The sequence below is a fragment of the Geotrypetes seraphini genome, chromosome 3 (assembly GCF_902459505.1).
Source record: "Geotrypetes seraphini chromosome 3, aGeoSer1.1, whole genome shotgun sequence".
Lineage (NCBI taxonomy): Eukaryota > Metazoa > Chordata > Amphibia > Gymnophiona > Dermophiidae > Geotrypetes > Geotrypetes seraphini.
Window position 1 is genome coordinate 270,371,491 of NC_047086.1, and position 11,814 is coordinate 270,383,304.

Here is an 11,814-nt window from a genome sequence, read left to right on the forward strand (position 1 = left end):
GATTTTGAAGGTTTCTATCATGTCCCCTCTAAGTCTCTGCTTTTCCAGGGAGAATAGCCCCAGCTTTTCCAACCTGTCAGCGTACGAAAAGTTTTCCATACCTCTTTTCAATTTAGTTGCTCTTCTCTGGACTCCCTCAAGTACTGCCATGTCCTTCTTGAGGTACGGCGACCAGTAATGGACACAGTACTCCAGATGCGGGTGCACCATTGCACGATATAGCAGCATGATGACTTCCTTCGTCCTGGTCGTGATACCCTTTTTGATGATACCCAACATTCTGTTAGCTTTCTTTGAGGCTGTCGCACACTATGCCGATGCTTTCATTGTTGTGTCCACCATCACACCCAGGTCTCTTTCAAGGTTACTTACCCCTAGCAATGATCCCCCCATTTTGTAGCTGAACATCGGGTTCTTTTTCCCTACATGCATGACCTTGCATTTCTCTATGTTAAAGCTCATTTGCCACTTCTTTGCCCACTCTTCCAGCCTCGTTAAGTCCCTTTGCAGGTCTTCGCAGTCTTCCGTGGTTCTAACCCTGCTGCAGAGTTTGGTGTCATCTGCAAATTTAACAACCTCACATTTCGTCCCCGTCTCCAGATCGTTTATAAATATATTGAACAGGAGCGGTCCCATCACCGGCCCCTGTGGAACTCCGCTCATGACCCATTGCCAGTATGAGTATTGGACCTTTACTCCAACCCTCTGTTTCCTGCCTGCCAACCAGTGTTTGACCCATCGGTAGACATCCCCTTGCACCCTGTGGTTCCATAGCTTCTTAAGCAGCCGTTCGTGGGGTACCTTGTCGAAGGCTTTTTGGAAGTCAAGGTAAATGATGTCTATGAATTCCCCTTTATCCATCTGGCTGTTTATTCCCTCAAAGAAGTGCAGTAAGTTCATGAGGCACGACTCTCCCTTGCAGAAGCCATGCTAGCTCGCCCTCAGTTGTCCATTGTTTTCTATGTGCTCGCAGATGCTGTCCTTAACCAGTGCTTCCATCATCTTTCCCGGAACCAAGGTCAAGCCTGTAGTTTCCCGGGTCACCCCTTGATCCCTTCTTAAAGATGGGCGTGACATTTGCTATTTTTCAGTCCTCCGGGATCTCCCCAGTTTTTAAGGATAGGTTACATATTTGGTGAAGTGTTTCCGCTATTTCGTTTCTCAGTTCTTTTAGTACCCTTGGGTGGATTCCGTCCGGGCCTGGTGATTTGTCGCTCTTCAGTCTGTCTATCTGTCGGAGGACATCCTCTTGCACCAGCTTTTCATGCTGATCCCCACTTATGATCTCCTCGGGTTCTGGAGTATTGGATGTGTCCTCGCTTGTGAAGACTGATGAGAAGAACTTGTTTAACCTGCCAGCTACCTCTTTTTCCTCCTTTACCACTCCCTTCCTGTCTCCATCATCCAATGGTCTCACTTCCTCCCTCGCTGGTTGCTTCCCCTTCACGTACCTGAAGAATGGTTTAAAGTTTCTTGCTTCCCCCCCCTTCGTCCTCCTGGGGATGCTGGTGGTGGGCCTGGCGGCAGTGGGAGTAGTGGTGGTGGGGCAGCATTGGGGGTAGTAGTGGTGGTGGTCCAGGGGGCGGGGGTGATGGTGGTGGGTGATGATGTGATGATGACCATGGGGGGCTCCTGCTCCCTCTTCCTCCTCTGTGGAAAATGGGGGGGAGGGGCTCTTGCCACTTCCTCCTCCCCTGATTCCTCCGGGTCGTGGCCGGTTTCTTCCTCCTCTTGAGGGGGTGCCTGTGCTGCTGCTGCTTCAACTTGACAAGAAGGAAATATGATACAGTCAGGTATGTAAACAACACTTTTGAACATGACATTCTTTGCTGCTTTCTTTTCTTCAAATGTTAATAAAAGCACACACATAGCAAGGATTCCACTATAGGCCACATGCAGGGGAGGAATAACAAGCATCAACCTCCTACAAGGTACATTATTAACATTTCAGTGTCCGCAAACCCTGCTGCTAGGCCTACTTGTGCTAAATCAATGCCTATTTCTAGGGAATGAAATTGAACTGCTGCTGCACTATTTCCTCTTGTCTGTTTGAAAGACTTGACAGTTTTAAGTTCCACTATATTTCCCTATACTTTCTTGTACAAATTTGCTGAGGAGACATTGGTATGGAAGTATCTGAGCATGGTTTTGATTTAACTTATGCCATGGAGAGCAATTAAACAAATGATCCTTTTGATAAAAGGATTGAAATGGATGGGCTTTGATGCTGCAGGGTGGGGGGTGGAGAGAATCATAGCACAGCTGAAGTTTGAAGCCAGGTTTAAAAGTAAGGGTGTTTCAGGTGGCCAAAGCTTGTACCTGCTGAGTAATTTATTCTGGTTTAAGGGCACTGAGAGTTGCCACACATACTGAGCCCTAGCTATAGAAAGTCCAGGTAGTACACTGAAAATTCTCTTTGGAGCTTGCCACACAAGAGTGTGCATTATTTGATTGTTTCTACCAAAGTATAATGAGGAGAATGTGAAAGTAGAAATCCTGGCCAGTGTAGGAGGTGGACTTGGTTCCCTGTTGCAGAAGGCTATGGGACAAAACTGAGGACCATAGTTTTATTTGCCTTGTTTTTGGTGAGAAATAAGATGACTCCTAACTTTTGGGGATATTAAGACATTGGACTGGTTTGTATCAGTTCACCTGTATGGAGAAATGTACCAGCAAAAAAACACCATTTTGTTCTGTTTTGGAATGGCTCTGAGAAATCTGAATCACCTCATTGGCACACTTTGGAGAGCAGATCAGTGGGTGCGTTGTGGGTGTGAGGGCCTTGTTTGTTCTATTGTCTATACTGTTCCTTCAGGGGATCAAAAGAGTTAACAAGATATCTTTCCCTTATTTTCCTGGTAGCCTCACCATTTATCTAATGGCACTGGAGCTAAAGGTGGGTCACAAGAAGCAATGCTGAGGCTGTAGCTTTAACTACTGTGCCACTCTAAAAATCAAAATGTAGCATAAGTGAGCCAAGTAGAGGACCATGAAGCCATTGTGACATAACAGAGGAGGGTGGCTATTATGATGTCACAATAGTAGCTCTGGTTGAGGCTGAACCTTTTCACAAGATTTTATGATTCAGAATGGTTTACATGCATTTATTCAGGTACTCAAGCATTTTTCCCTATCTATCCTGGTAGGCTGACGATCTATCTAATGTACGTGGTGCAAGCGAGTGACTTGGCCAGGGTCACAAAGAGGCACACTCTGGACTCATTACTCACCAGCTTCAGCGCACATTTCCTCCCGTACCCCCTCGAGGAAGGCTTGCTCCTGCCGTCTTAGCAGACGGTCACGCTTCCTGAGATGTTCAACCTGGATAATGGAGAGGAAGGGATACGATGAGTGCCATATACCAGTGTGATATAACAATCTATTTTATGTATTGACCTCTATATCACATAAATAATGGAATCAAAGATATGATGGCCACCAGTGATACTACTTACTGATAGGGTCATAGTAGAAGCCCCTTAAAATATATGGGGAGGGTGGTATAGCCACTTCCCTACCCTCTTCGATGCCTGCCCCCACATATCATATACTGTTTCCCTACCCCCTCCTGACACATGCACACTACTTCCCTTCCACCATACCACTGTGATGTTCCTAGGTGCTGCTTATGCAAGGAACTTTATGGTGGTACAGGGGACGGGAGTGGGAATTAAGTGTGGGAGGAGGGGCAGAGTGGCTGTGTCCTCACCAAGATGGTGTCCATGGCAGACTATGCCACTGCCTGGCCTATAGGGATTTGCAAGAGGAGAAAAATTCCCAGCATGCATCCACAGCCTACATTAATACATTAAAGTTTATAGATCACTAGTCTTTAAGCCCGTCACATTAACGGGTGCTAGAATAGATCTGTCTGTCTGTCTGTGTTTCTTTATCTCTCTATCCTTGGCCGCTGTCTGTGTCCTTCTGTCTCCCCCCCCCCCCCCCGAGCAAAGCTGTCTGCCCCCAGCACACACCTCCCCCCAAAGCAGCCTCCTTTCCCTCTCCCTAACTGTCTCTCCATGGCCCTCTTCTGTCTTCCCCCCCTGGAGCAAAGCTGTCTGTCCCCAGCACCCCCCAAAGCAGCCCCCTTTCCCTCTCCCTATCCATGGCCCCTTCTGTCTCCCCCCAGCACACCTCTTCCCCCAAAGCAGCCCCCTTTCCCTCTCCCTGTCTCTCCATGGCCCCTTCTGTCTTCCCCCCAGAGCAAAGCTGTTTGCCCCAAGCACACCCCCTCCCCCCAAAGCAGCCCCTTTCCCTCTCCCTGTCTCTCCATGGCCCCTTCTGTCTCCCCCAGCACATCCCTCCCCCCCAAAGCAGCCCCCTTTCCCTTTCCCTCTCACCTCACTGGACGTATCAATTTCCAGGTCATTTATAAATATGTTGAAGAGCACAGATCCAAGCACCAAACCCTGCAGCACTCCACTCGTGACACTTTTCCACTACGAGTATTGTCCATTTATCCCCCCCCCCCCTCTGTTTCCTATCTGCTAACCAGTTCTTAATCCACGTGAGTATTTCACCCTCGATTCCATGGCTCACAATTTTTCAAAGTAGTCGTTCATGCGGGACCTTGTCTATCGCTTTCTGAAAATCCAGATATACAATGTCGACCGGGACACCCTTGTCTAACTGCCTGTTTACTCCCTTGAAGAAGTGCAGCAAGTTCGTCAAGCAAGATCTTCCTTTGCTGAAGTCGTGCTGGCTGGTCCTCATCAGATTGTGTCTGTCTAGGTGATCAACGATACGGTCCTTTATCAGCACCTCTACCATCTTTCCCAGTACCGAGGTCAGACTCACTGGTCTGTAGTTTTCTGATTCTCTCCTCAAACCTTTCTTGAAGATTGGCGTAACATTCGCCACTTTCCAGTCTTCCAGAATCCGTCCCGATTTGATCAACAGATTGGCTATTAGTTGGAGCAGTTCATCTATAGCCCCTTTCAGTTCCTTGATTACCCTTGGATCGATGCCATCCGGTCCTGGGGATTTATCGACTTTAAGCCTATCAATCTGCCTGCATACCTCTACTAGACTGATCATCAACCCTACTAGACTGATCATCAACCCTGTCAGTTTCCTTTCTTCGTTTCCTACGTATAGCCTGTTGGTTTCTGGTATGTTGTGTATATCCTCTTTGTTAAATAGAAACGCAAAAAATGTATTCAGTTTGTCAGTGATGGCTTTGTCCTCCTTTAACACTCCCTTTATTCTATGGTCATCCAATGGTCCCACAGCTTCCTTCGCGGGTCATTTCCCCTTAATATATCAAAAAAACGGCTTGAGGTTTTTTGCCTCCTTGGCTATTTTTTCCTCGTAGTCTCTTTTGGCCCCTCTTACAACCTTATGGCACCTGCTTTGATGTTGTTTGTGGTTTTTCGAGTTTTCATTCGTTTTTGACCTTTTCCATTCCTTAAACGGTCTTCTTGTCTCTGATTGCTTCCTTCACCGCTACAGTGAGCCACGCCGGTTCCTTGTTCTTTTTTCTCTTGGATCCCTTGTTGATACGCGGTATATATAGAATTTGCGCTTCGGTGACTGCTTGCTCTAGCGATTTTACAGTGCTTATCCTCTTCATAATTTTCTTCCCCACCATGAGTCTCATTGCTTCATAAATTTCCTTTAAGGAAGTTCAGTGCCGTGGCCGTCGTTCTGGATCGATGTTTTGCCCCTGTGTCCAGGTTGAAGTGGATCATATTGTGATCACTGCTTCCCAGCGACCCTTCTACTTCTGGTCCTCATAGTCCATTTAGAATTAAGTTCAGAATTGCATTTTCTCTCGTATTTTCCTTGATGAGTTGTTCTAGGAAGCAATCGCCTACAGCATCCAGGAACTTGGTCTCCCTACTGCAGACGGAGGTGCCTAGGTTCCAGTCTATCCCCAGATAATTGAATTCGCCCTTGATAACGGCATTGCCTCCCTTGCAGTTGTGTTTAATCTTGTCCGTCATTTCTCAATCAGTTTCTTCGGACTGCCTTGGGGGTCTTCGTTTCTGTTCCATTTATTCCTGGAATTTTGGCCCGTTGAGACTCTACCTCATTTTTCATTTCCGGCATGTTCTCTCTGGTAGACTCAATTCCCTCTTTGATGTATAGGGCAATACCCCCACCTTTTTGACCTACTCTGTCTCTGCAGTATAGCTTTTATCCCGGTAGCACAGTGTCCCAGACGTTTTCCTCATGCCACCATGTTTCCGTGATACTGATGATATCAAGGTCATCTTTTTATGCCATAGCTTCCAATTCCCCCATTTTATTCTTGCGTTCATATATATATACACTTGAGTTTGTGGCCTGTTACTTTCTTGCATTTCCTTCCCTCTTGTGCTCCTTTCGATCCATCAGGATTTGTGTCTTACCTATGATTCAGTGAGTCTTCTTCACTATCTTCCTGCATGGTATCCTCTGGGTATACTGTTTCCCGAACCATCGACTATTGGTCGACTGTCGGCTTTCCCCGTCTTCCTAGTTTAAAAACTTCTGAATTTCTCTCTTGATGTTGCTTGCAAGTAGCCTCATTCCATCTCCGCTGAGGTGGAGTCCATCCTTCTTGTATAGGTTCTTGTGCCCTTTTTGTTTGGAATTCACCCCCCCCCCCATCCCCAATGGCATTAAAAGTACACCCTCTGCCCCAAAAGTGCACCTGCATGACAGTTTGTACATGTACCCTAGGGGAAATATGATGTAGTATGTGTGGTTTCATGTCTGAGGAGTGTGTGTTGAGGGGGAGGGGGTTTAGGATGAGAGAACAGGCTGCTTTAGAAATCTGAGAATTGATACAGATAATTAAAGCTCAACCCAAATGTGTTTAGCAAATGATGCCCAAAGAACGCCCACATTGTGTGGAAGTTTTGTGGTAGAAAAATGAATGCTTGAAAAACACAAATATTTGCTAATCATACTAAAGACTTGAACTCCTGACATTTGGAAGATATAAAGCAGCGCTTTTAAGCATAGAGCTACTGGGAATTCATTTCAGAATCTGGTAACAGGAACCTCTACAGATTAAGCAGATGACAAATGCCTTCATATGAAAGCCTTGAGAAATGAAGGAAATAATTAAAAGTCAGTACAGGTGTGTTTGACGAAACAACATCCAAAGAATGCTCAATCAGTTTGAAAGTTTTATGGCGGGAAGTCCTAACGATGCCTATGATGTCAGATACCACATAGGCATCCTGCCTATAAAGAGGGCAGCAGATTTTTGTCTTTTAAGACTCCCAATTGTGCTTGTGCGATATTGTGAGACTTTGTGCTGTGACCTTGCTGTTTCTCCTTTGTCCTACCTTCTCCCTTTTGCTTTAACCCGTCCTTCCCATTTGTGTATTTGTTCTATGTTTGTGGCTGCATTTGTCAGTTGTTGTCTTTTGTTTGGTGTTGGTGTGAGGGATGGCTGAGTACTTTGGTTTTGTGTTAAGTGTGGAGGGGAATAGATTGTTGGGGAGAGGAAGGGGCCAGGCCCAAGCCCTGGGGTGTGACCAGGTTAGACGCAGAGGCCCAGGCCAACGTGGATGCCAGGCCCCCAAGGTATATAGGCCCAGGGCGAACTTCCTCAATATGACCGATGACCGGTGTATTGGTCTGTGTGAGCAGTTCAGGATGATCTGGAACACATCACTCTTAGGGGACAATCCCTTCCAGTTTATGTACAATTAACAACAGCCTGACTTTTTGGGCTACTGGAACTTTCCAAAGGCCTCTGGGAGCTGGGGATGGCATCAGTCAGCCTTCTGTCTCAAGGATTATCAATCAGTTTTGGGATGTATTTTTAAGTTCTCCTTAATTCCATTGCTTTTAGTACAAATAAAACCTGCATTTCTCAATCTGTCCTCATTTTTCTGAATCTATAGGGTAACTGTAGGCCTTCTGACAGGTTGGGGTTACTTCTCCAATGTATTAACATGCTTCCCCTCTTTGCAGGTGTTCTGGCCCAACTGATCACTTCCTGATGTGGCTATCATCTCATCGTGTAGCTCTTCCTGCGATAGCAGCAGATCCTGTTACCTATTACTGATGGTTGTGCATAGGTAAGTACAAGACATTTTGATCACTTCCACTAACCTTCAACTTTCAGAACACTTTACAAAAGCAGTGTGTATAGGTTGCTTTCTTTAAGTTTGGCGCTGTGGTTACCATATGGCTCCAGAATAAAGAAGACGGCTTGAGATATCTGGGATTTATTTTCATTGCTTCAGTGGCGTACCAAGGGGGGGCAGTCCGCCCCGGGTACACGGCCCTCCTTGCCTTTATATATCCCGGCCCGCACTGCTGCAATCTTACCTCCCCGCCGACAAGAAGTCTTTCTGACGTCCTCTCTGACGTCAGAATTGACGTCGGAAAGACTTCTTGTCGGCGGGGGGAGGTAAGATTGCAGGCGCAGACTGGGGAAAAGGAAGAGGAGAGGTGCTTTTTTTTTCTTTTTTCCACAGCAAAGAGGGCAGGATGTAGGCAGGGAGGGAGGGAGGGAGACAGGCAGGCTGGCTTTGGGGGTGGACAAAATCTGGAAGACAGTGGGGGGCACATAAGGAGGCACTGGGGACACTAAGGACACAGGAAGGAGGCACTGGAGGCACCATGGACACAGGAAGGAGGCACTGAGGGCACTAAGGACACGGGAAAGAGGCACTGGGGGCACCATAAACACGGGAAGGAGGCACTGGGGGCACTAAGGACACGGGAAGGAGGCACTGGGGGCACCAATGGTACGGGAAGGAGGAACTGGGGGCACCAAGAACACGGGAAGGAGGCACTGGGGACACCATGGACATGGGAAGGAGGCACTAGGGGCACCAAGGACACAGATAGGAGGCACTGGGGGCACCATGGACATGGGAAGGAGGCACTGGGGGCACCATGGACACGGGAAGGAGGCACTGGGGGCACTAAGGACATGGGAAGGAAGGAGGTAGGGAACAGAAAGGGACAATTGTTGGGCCTGAGTGCAGAAAGAAAGAAATGAAAGAAAGGATACACAGTCAATTAATAGATGTCATAGCCTAAAACTGAATGGCAGCAGGTTCAGGACAAATGTCAGGAAGTTCTTTTTCACACAAAGAGTGGTGGGCGCTTGGAATGCTCTCCCGGAGGAGGTGGTGGCAGAAAATACTGTGCTGGGTTTCAAACGCAAGTTGGATGCACACCTTCTTGCAGATCATATTGAGGGATACGGGAAATCCGGGTCTCCAAAAAGGAGCACCTAAATGGGCCTCTGCGTGTGCGGATCGCCGGACTAAATGGACCTTGGTCTGATCCGGTGAAGGCGTTTCTTATGTTCTTATGTCCCCTTTTGATGAAAAAAATAAATGGTCACATTACCTCTGACTTACTTTCTCTGCAGCAGAGTCGGCAGCCATGCTGAGGTGCAGGAAGTTCTCACGATGACTCATCTGCCGGCTCTGCTCTGGAAGAAGTAAGTTACATCAGAGGGGGTGGACCCGGCAGACTCAGTCATTGCGAGACTTTTCCACAACCCTCTGCGTCTGCCGGAGCAGAGCCAGCAGATGAGTCATCGCGGGACCTTCCAGCATGCGGCTGCTGAGTCCGCTCCAGAGCAAGTATGTTGGAGTGGGATGGACTGGCAGCCGGCAGCTACAGTCATCGTGGGACCTTACTGCATGAATGGATAGAAAGGAGCAGGATTGCTGGAATCGAAGAGTGGTGGAGGGAAAGAAAGGGGGCAGGATGGTATGGAAGGATGGTGCTGATAGAATTGATGTTCAGAGAAAGGGGAGAGACATAAGGGGGAAGGATATTGGAGGGAAATAAAGGAGGCAAATGCTGATTGAAGAGGGATGGATGGCGAGAGAAAGGGCAGACATTGGATGGTAGTGTGGTGCCTATGCTGGATGGAAGTGCAGATGGGAGAGATAAGGGAGCAAATGCAGGAAGGAAATGGGAGGAGAGAAAGAAGGGATGGATGGAAGTGGGCAGAGAGAGGAGAAGGTACTAGATGGAAGGGTTGGAGAAAGAGGATACATGATGGAAGGAGGGGATAAATAAAAGGAGGGCACATGATGGGGAGAAAAGGATTGAGTTAGGGAAACACTGGAGGGATGAGTGAAAGAGGTGGCAAGCTTTAGGTAGACAGTTAAAATGGAAATTGATGAGAGGGTAGTAAGAACGTAATCTAGACAGATGCAGAAAATAAATTGAAAAGGGAAAGGGATTTCAGAGGAAAGGTGTGGGAGAGGGAAGGAGAGGAGAGAGATGCCAGACCAATGGGGGTGAAAGGAGAGATGGAAGGGGGAGGCATACAGCTTCTGGAAGGGGCATAGAAGGAGAGAAGATGCCATATAGGGGAAGAGAGATGGCAGACATTGGATGGAAGGAAGAGAGTTACAAGATGATGAGGAAAGCAGAAAGCACAGAAAACAAAGGTAGAAAAAATTTTTCTTTTTATTTATTGCTTTAGGAGACATGTGTCACTGTTTCTGTGGTGCACTGTATGCAGAGTCCAGCTTCTTACTGGTTCAATTTAACCTTTGTCAATGTATTTCTATTTTATCCCCCCTTTTACAAAACTGTGGAGCGTTTTTTAGCGCCAGCTGTGGTGGTAGCAGCTCTGATGCTCAGAATTCTATGAGCATCAAAGCTGTTACCACCGTGGCTAAAATCCACACTACAGTTTTTTAAAAGAGGGAGGGGTTAGTTTGTCATTACATATTCCATACTAGGCGAAGGTGTTTTCTGTGTTCTGTGTGTTCGAAAGACATGTTTTTTTGTTAGGCTTGACTGCAGGATTGATCTGTACTAGTCTGGCTTGTTTAGTTTTACAATGGGTGTATTGATGCTCACTGCAGTATGTAAGATGCTGCCTTTTCCTAGGTACTCATGTGTGACATGTGGCTTGTTACTAAAAATCATGTCAAAAAATGATGGGCCAAAATCGTGTCAAAAAATGATGGGCCCCGGGTGTCACATCTGCTAGGTACGCCACTGCATTGCTTTCAATGGCAGATACCTCTGAGTTTTACTATCTGACCTCCTTACTTCCATTGCTTTCAGTGCAAGGAAGAAAATCCCAGATGTCTCAATCCATCTTCCTTTTTCTAGAGCCTGCCTTCTCCTACTAGCAGTCCATTATGAAACCTTAACAATTCAACCAAACTAACAATTCTCCCCTTCCTCATGTAGGCTGGCACTTGATTTGGACCTAGGAGTGGCTTACTCTGTATACCTGTGTAACTGTGATCCATCTCATCGAACTGCAGTTGCACTTGCATGATGCTTTCTTGGACTGTGCAATGACTCTAGATTTGAGTGTCTAGGAAGTTATATTAGATTCTACATAGAATACATAGAAGTTTCTGGACCCCTGTTCGTTTACAAAAATTAGATAGTTCTAAATCTAATAGATGCTTGCACTGTCATCTTGATGTAGGAACATTGGATCATCTGCTGTTCTATTGTCCTTTGATACTTAACTTTTGGAAGTCAATATGGGGACAGATTAATACCATACTGGAGGCATCAATTCCACTGTCGTATGAGGTAGTTATATGCGGAACGTTATTGCATATTAAGCCCCCCATGGACCGCTATAAATGCCTGCTTTTCCTTATTATGACTGGGATAGCCATGCAAATGATTACTCGCAATTGGAAGAATTGGGATAACCTTAGTTTTCCTTTTTGATGGGCGAGCTTATGTTTAACTTATAAATATGAGAAAATGAATGCTGACATGCTGGGGCTTAATAAGATATTCAAATTAGTTTGGAGGTCTATTGACCTCTTTTGTAGATTTGCTATAGTTGTCATTTTTCTTTATCTTTATTTTCCGTTGTTTTTCACTCACATCCACAGGGGGTGGGAGCGGGAG

The 11,814-nt window shown here is 46.5% G+C and overlaps 1 long non-coding RNA gene across 1 annotated transcript in view; it reads left to right on the forward strand.

Annotated features, from left to right (window-relative positions):
* The window catches only part of LOC117356415, a 28,491-nt gene extending 17,078 nt beyond the window's left edge, over positions 1 to 11,413 (forward strand). The window contains exons 6-7 of the long non-coding RNA XR_004538637.1: positions 7,915 to 8,021; positions 11,128 to 11,413. This is a non-coding gene — a long non-coding RNA (uncharacterized LOC117356415). The remainder of the gene's footprint in view (positions 1 to 7,914; positions 8,022 to 11,127) is intronic.
* Positions 11,414 to 11,814: the final 401 nt, after the last annotated feature.